The sequence below is a fragment of the Salvia splendens genome, chromosome 18 (genome assembly GCF_004379255.2).
Source record: "Salvia splendens isolate huo1 chromosome 18, SspV2, whole genome shotgun sequence".
In the NCBI taxonomy this organism is placed as follows: domain Eukaryota; kingdom Viridiplantae; phylum Streptophyta; class Magnoliopsida; order Lamiales; family Lamiaceae; genus Salvia; species Salvia splendens.
Window position 1 is genome coordinate 5,237,186 of NC_056049.1, and position 7,834 is coordinate 5,245,019.

Genomic DNA, 7,834 nt, shown 5'->3' on the forward strand with positions numbered 1-7,834 from the left:
ATTTTGATCCTAGGTAGCTAGCCATGATATATATTTTGAATTAGTCTGAATTGTACATGATTCGACGCCCCAATTATTGAATTCGACGTTTCAAGAATGACTCTGTTGGATTTGAAGAATAATCCGCCGTGTGAAATTAACATTGTGATTTTTAAGATCACCTTCTAAGTTTATGGAAATCCAAAGTTTATTATTTTTAAGACTAATATTCCATATAAATATATACATATATAGTTCGTCAAATTTTATGCTCGACTCGACTAATGAATATTGTTTTGTTTTGTATGTTACGCTAACGACAATTCCAACCGATACCAACGGCAATGATCGTTGAATTAACAACCGTAAAACGATATTGGGCCACGTATTTGTATTTATTTCTCTAACTATTTTGTGGAACCAAACGTCAACATTGCACCAAACTTTACTCACTAGAAGAATACTTAATCGAATTAATGCGTGTCTCTCTACTTTTATTTTCTTCTTTGATACTCCCTCCGTCCCAAGATAGTTGATGCATTTCTTTTGGGCACGAGATTTAAGAAATTGATTTGTTAAAGGTTAAAGTAGAGAGAGGAAAGTAAGAGATGGAATAAAGTTTTTACCAAAAAAAGAAAATGACTCAACTACCTTTGGACAAACTAAAAAGGAATACGAGTCAACTACCTTGGGACGGAGGGAGTATTCAATATATTACCTTTTCTTACCGATTCTTTTTCCCTGTGATAATGAAAGCTAATAGAGATGCTATGAGTATGATATGAAATTATATGAAATGAATTACACTCACGTATAAGAGAGAGCAAAATCATACTAAATCATGTATTTCGGATGAATAATGCTCTAGTGTATGTTCTCGTGGTGATATATACTCTTACGGATTTATGTTTCGCATCGATTGTGAGAAAATTGATATGAGGTTTATAGATTACATGGTCTTTATGATCTTTTAACATACAAGTTTTTTGGAACGGATTCTCCTATTTGCTCGGTAACATAAACACACGAAGGTCTTACTTTCAGCAGGCTCTGACATGGCTGTTATAGCAAAAAAGATTAGAATTTGTGTTGTAATTGCAATATATGCAAACCCAATTTATCAACATGTTTATAGTTTTACTCTTCCTTTTTTGATCGAGGATTAATAATGGTTTTACATCTATCCTTATGATGACTCAAACTCTCGACGTATTAAATGAATGAGAAACGTGTTTCAAACTATTAAGACGTTTCATTGTCCATCTGACTTTTTTATAGTTTACTCTTGATTCTTTATAGTATACGAAGCACTATATTATTGTAAAAAATTTCAATTAAATTCAAAATATATATTTACCCTAATTTCCTCTAGACTTAACAAAATCTTTTAATCTCATTCTTACGCGCGCCAAATCTAAAATTCAAGAAAAGTAATAGTAATAATTAATACTGTACTAGTATATGTCAAATAATCAGAAACACGTGGCCATCAACCCACTGGCACAAGTGCAATGGCAGTTGAGAGATCAACGGTGGAGATTAGATATCAGCGGCGGCAGTTATAGTTAGTTAATCCTATGTTTGAATTCGTCCCAACATAAACACATTACTTGTCTCCTAAAGCACTCTTCATTGCCGATTTCTCGACGTCGGTTTTGGTGGGCCCCTACGGTGGAGCCACCGCCGTAAAACACGGCCGCGCAAGTTGTGGGGACACATCTACTGAAAAGTTCACACGCTTTTTCATTACATAATTACTGAAATTATATATAGGCTTCTCTTTTTCCTCTTCCATTCTGTATTTTAAATTAAGACGGTCATTTGATTAACACGGTGAATTTGATACTTATTAAAAGTAAAAATAAGGTAAAAGTACATTTTGAATGTGCAATAATATACTACCTATCTATCTTATATGAGCATCACTCTCATTTCATGTTCATGTTTTATATTTATAATTTAAGTTTGATATATTAAAAATGTAATCGATTTTTTTAATTTTATAAAATTCATTAAAAAATCAAAGTTTGTTAAGTTATTTTATTCATTTAATTAAAGTTATAAAGAAAATTAATAAATCGAGCTTTGATTTTTATGAATTTTAGATAAAATATAGTATAAAACAAAACAAGCATGTTAAACGTGGATGATGCTTGCTTAATGTATGTAGCTAATCATTTTCCCATTATGTATATTATAAGTTGAAGATATACGAGTACTGGGTTTCAGGACTAGTAGATACATCGATGAATAATTTTTTGTATAAAATTTGGATGCATATACAAATAGAAATTATTTATGCAATTAGGTATGATCAATATTTTTGTATGAAATTTGTAGTATGTATAATTGTACTATAAAAGAATAGAAATCATAGTATTATTTATTCTAAAGAGCTATATAAATTGAATAGTTCCAATTATACCATCATTAATTATGCATGCAAAATTAAATAAATTTGAAAAATTGAAACCAATTCTTGGTGTCGAAGGTAGCTCAAAGAGTTTGATAATTGAGTAGCATATAAATGTGCATATACCAATTGTAAAGAGTGGTAACTTTATTCCTATTTAATTTGGATTTTGTGGAAATGATAAGTGAAGGTAAAGTGGGTGGGCAGATGCTCTCTCCTTTTGCACAATACGACGATCGTATCTATGAAAAATAAGCTTGTGAAAGCGAACACTTACATATAAATTCTGAACTTTTTTTTAGAATGTAATATTTTATTTTTATTTTTTGGTAGAAACTAGTTTGAATTGTTTTAGTTTAATTAATTATGCGGTTTGGACGTTAATTTTGCTAAGTTGATTTATTAGAATTAATCTTGAATTCAATTAATTGTATTCAGGCGTGAGTGATGGTGGACACGAGACATATGTATATACTGTACGTAATTACACTAATTTCAGAAGAGAAAATTCCAATTTGGTCGCAATCAAATTGGCAAAAAGCTGCAAGAATTTGCCTTACAATCGCAGACACTAAAAAGTTTATATTCGAGATAAAGTAATTTAAGAATAAAATAAAATGGGTTAGAATCATGCTCACAAAATCTAAAAATAAATAAATGGGATTGCAAAGTAATTGTAATTGATTTGAATTGGCCATTGTAATTGTAAAATTTTGTTCGAATTGTGTATTTACCCCATTTAATACTGAGTTCATATATTTTCTCTCTTCTTCTTTACATTTCCAATTACGCTAATTGCTGCCTGCTACAGACTAACCTTTCTCTTTAACTATTTACCCTTTTGATGGGGTACGTACTAAACAAGCCCAATAGCAGTAACGGCCCATCAGCCCAAAGCCCAAGGAAGAGTATCAGTTCGGCATTACCAAAGAGTTCGGCCCCAGCCTACAGCTCGGTAAAAGCCGACCAATCAAGCTCTACTCTCAGATCGGCAAAAGCTGCTCGGCAATAGTTCAGCAGTTCGGTCTCAGTATTCGACCGAACTGGGAGATAGTGGACTCATGCAGAACCTCCACGACCTCCACTACACGATCTATTTAGTGGTGTCAACTCATGCAGGATCTCATGCAGGATAGCGGACCAAACAAAGAGATAGTGGACCCATGCAGGATCTCATGACCTCCACGACATCCACGACCTAGTTAGTGGTGATGCAAGCCACGATCTTAGTTCAATGTATAAATAGAACTTAGATCAGATAGACTAGAAAAAGGAGAAAAGAGCTCTCTAGACATCAAATATCATATAGCAAGTCTGTATTTGTAAGCTGTAAACCAGATCAAGCAATACAATCTTGCCCTCCTTTCTTCCCGTGGACGTAGATTTACCTCAGTAAATCGAACCACGTAATTCCTTGTGTCGTGATCTATATTTTTTACCTGCATTTATTACCATCAAAAATTCGTCCAACCATCACTGGCGCCGTCTGTGGGAAACAGAGAACCAAATTTGTGATAAAGCGAATTTTTGACCCTTTTTCCACCCCAAAAAAAATGCATACCAGATCACGTAACACCCATAATACCGTTCGTGATAACCATGAGGAAGCTAGTCCAGCCCGCAGGTCTGGAAAACAGCCTCGGGAGAAATCTACTTCCAGTTCTCACGGAGAAGGAACAAGCCGCTCAAAGACTCATCGCACCGAGTCTTCCCAGCAGCCCGATTTGAACGAGGCTGTCAAGTTGTTTTTGGCCGAGAAGCAGGAAGAGTTCTTAATTTTCCTGCAAAAGGGCCAAAAGCCGGAGACGAAAACGGTGGATTCTCCCTTCTCATCCAGACATGAAAGTCACTACCGCAGTAGTGCCGTGTCTTCCAGGAAGAAGAATCCTCAACCCCGACATGTTCCTGTTCCTCCTCGGTACCAGAATCACAGGAGAACTCCATCTCCTCCATACCGAAGAGATGTCGGGTTCGCCATGTACGGAGCATTGAAGACTCCGTTCTCGGACGATATCACCCGAACTCCCTTGCCACAGAACTACCGAACTCCGTCGATGACTTATGACGGGTTAGTGAATCCTCATGACTTCCTAGGACGCTATCAGTATAACATGGCGAACCAGGGTTTCAATGAGGTCCATATGTGCAAGCTGTTTCCCGAGCTGCTTATCGGGAACGCAAGAAGGTGGTTCGATAGCCTCCCCCAAGGCAGCATTAGATCTTACCGAGATCTAATGGATGCTTTCCACAGGAGGTTCTTTCAGAAAGCGGAAGCCCGAATTACTTCGGCTCAGCTGCTTTCTATACGTCAAGGTCGCGACGAAAAGATCAGCGACTTTATGACGAGATTCCACAAGGAATGCCTACAAGTAGATGATCTCAATGATCTACTTGTCATTTCGGCATTCCAAAATGGAATCCTGCCCGGAGCTCTCTACAGAAAGCTCGTGGAATGCAGTCCGCAAACAGCTCAAGAGATGTGGGACATTGCGGACCAGTTCTCCCGTGCCGATGAGGCAGACCGTCGCAAACGGTCTTTAGACAGCTCATCCCGAGGAGACAGGAGGAAGCCCGATCATAGCGATCAGGGATATCCTCGCCGAACTCCTTTTGGCGATCAGGGACATCCTCGCCGAACTCCTTTTGAAAGGATTCAAAGGACTCCGGTGCAAGACCGATTGGGGCCACGTCTCAATCCTGAGAAGCCGCCCGCTCAGTTCGTACCGTGATTCCGGTTGAGATCGGCGTACCCAGTCCCCGAACTCTAAATTTCTCCTCAGAAATGAATGATGACGGACTGAGAGCCGAACTAGATCTGGCCGAAGAAAGAAGAGAATTGGCCTGCATAAAAGCAGCCAAGTACAAGGAGCAAGTAGCCCGGTATTATAACCAAAGGGTGAAAAAGCTGCAATTTCAAGTGGGAGATCTCGTCTTGAGAAACAACGAAGTAAGCCGAGCAGAAAAGCTGGGCAAACTCGAACCCACATGGGAAGGTCCATATCGGGTGTCAGAAGTCCTCGGCAAAGGGTCTTACAAATTGACTCACATGTCAGGAGAACAAGTACCCCGAACATGGCACATTTCCAACCTCAAGAAGTTCCGTTTGTAAGAGACAGTCCGGTCAGTCAGTCTTGTGTCTAGTTCGGTCCTAGGGATATGTGCTTTCTTTGTTTTTTACTTGTTTTTCATGTTTGTCTTTATGTGCGTTGTCTCTCTATGTGCGTGTCGTCTCTTACAAATGTTACTGAGGTATCTTGTTCTTTAAAGGCTGATCCCCTTTTTAGAACATGTATTAAAGACAATTGTGAGTCCAAGCTTCTCAGGAAGATACAAGACTCCACAATTCAGCTTAAGAAACAAGCAGTTCGTCTGAAACGAACTGCAAAAAGGGAAAGTCCGATCCGAGCGATAAAACTCGCCAAATTAGGACAAAGGGAAAGTCCGATCCGAGCGATAAAACTCGCCAAATTAGGACAAAGGGAAAGTCCGATCCAAGCGATAAAACTCGCCAAATTAGGACACAAGCTTAGTCCGGTCAAAGAAATTTACTTCATAAGACCAAAGACGAGTCCGGTCAAAGAAGTTTATTTCATAAGACCGAGGACCAAGTCCGGTCAAAGAAGTTTACTTCATAAGACCAAAGACGAGTCCGGTCAAAGAAGCTTACTTCATAAGACCGAGGACGAGTCCGGTCAAAGAAGTTTACTTCATAAGACCGAGGACGAGCACGATGAAATTTTTTCGCTGAGCTGTAAATACGCAGTGATAGAAGCGAAATGAAGATTTCATATATTAAAACTTGTTCGGCATATAATTCTGCTGCCCTACGAGAAGGCGTTACGCCATTACAAAGGACTATTCTACTGTCCATGGTTGCTAAAGTTGAGCCATCTATTCACAAAATCCTCGTGAAGCCGAGTTCGGCCATTCCGGGCAGCTGAAGAATAAGCAGGTCGACGAGATGCTCTAATCGACCTACCGCCTCTTCCCTGAGCCCGGGAAGCTCTAGCACCTCGGCGGCGAAGAGCCTCTTCACGAATCATTTGCCGATCTTGCTCACTCATAGTCACCGCTCCTCTGCGAACTTCAGTCCGTCCTCGTCTTGACGTCTCCGGTTGTTCCTGAGTTCGTTGCTGACTTGGAGTAGGGTTTTGAGCAAGTGAATCAGAGGTTTGAGCTGGAGTGCGACCATCTGTTGGCGGGAAATGCCTAAGGAATCTCTCGATTGAGGGACGCCGGGAAAGAATGATGTCGTACCGAGAAGCCCAGCGCCGCAATGATTTCACGACTTCTTGGCAAGCCGAGCTCTCCAGCGCATTGTTCCTCCGGAGTACATGATATTCCTCCCACAGTTCGTCAACTCGTTCCTGAACTTCAGAGATGGTCATTCCCCCGCGCCTGCAGATGAAATCCTCATACGCAGTCCTCTCAGCGACGGCAGTATTCAGCTCGGCCTCCAGATCTTTCTTTTCGGACTCTAAGTCCTTATTGTCGGCCTCCAGCTTCACTAAACAAGCCAAGAGTTCGTCATTCTTCATCTGGTCAGCTATGGCTTTTTTCTCAGCTTCGTCTAAAGCGGAAGAGTACAGCCGCTTCCAGTGAAGTACCTCCAGCTCCTTAAGAGTTAAGAATACAAAGCAGCTATGTCAGTTCGGCATTTCAGTTTACTGAGCAGGTAGTAAACCACAACAGGAGTAAAAGAGAGTACGAAAAGCTATACGAAGACACAAGTGTAGAAAGAAGAATTTTTTCATTCATAAGAAAAAAAAATTTTACACAAGGAGGGCTTCAAGGCCATTTTACAACAAGGAAGAAACTAAACTAAGAGAAGGGAGACGAAATCATACTCCGCCAGCTTCGTCTCCGGCTCCTCGGTGAGGTTCAGCTTCCTTCTCCTTGTCTGCCTCAGCTTCAGCCTCGGCCTCCCTGCTCCCCCCAGCCTGCTCGGTGCCCCCATCACCGATCTGCAGCACCTCTTGCTCGGCCTGCCCGTCTCCGGTCTGCTGATCAAGCTGCTCGGTCTCACCCTCTCCGTGGAAAATTGGAGCGGGTGAAACTGGCCCTAAGGAGGCAAAGATAGCCTCCATATTCTCGTCCCGGTCAGCTCGGCAACTACGAACTCGGTCAGCAGAAAGCAGGACCGAGGACGAAGCAAGCTCCTCAAGGAGCGGCAGACTCTGGAGACGAGCTGCTATCTCTCGGCCGTACAGCGGCAGGACGACTGCGGGCCCCTGCTCGGCATTATCGGTCATCAGTTTCAGCAGATCACCGACAAAGGCCGAAAATTGATTGCTCAGAAAGAGTTTCTCCGCGAAAGCACGGAGAACCTCCCCTTGGGCAACCACGGCGGCAGCATCCCTCCGTTTCGTCTGCTCTCGCTGGATGATGAGCTGGTTTTTGGCAAACTGGGCTTCATCCTGGGCCGAGATCCTAGCAGCTCTG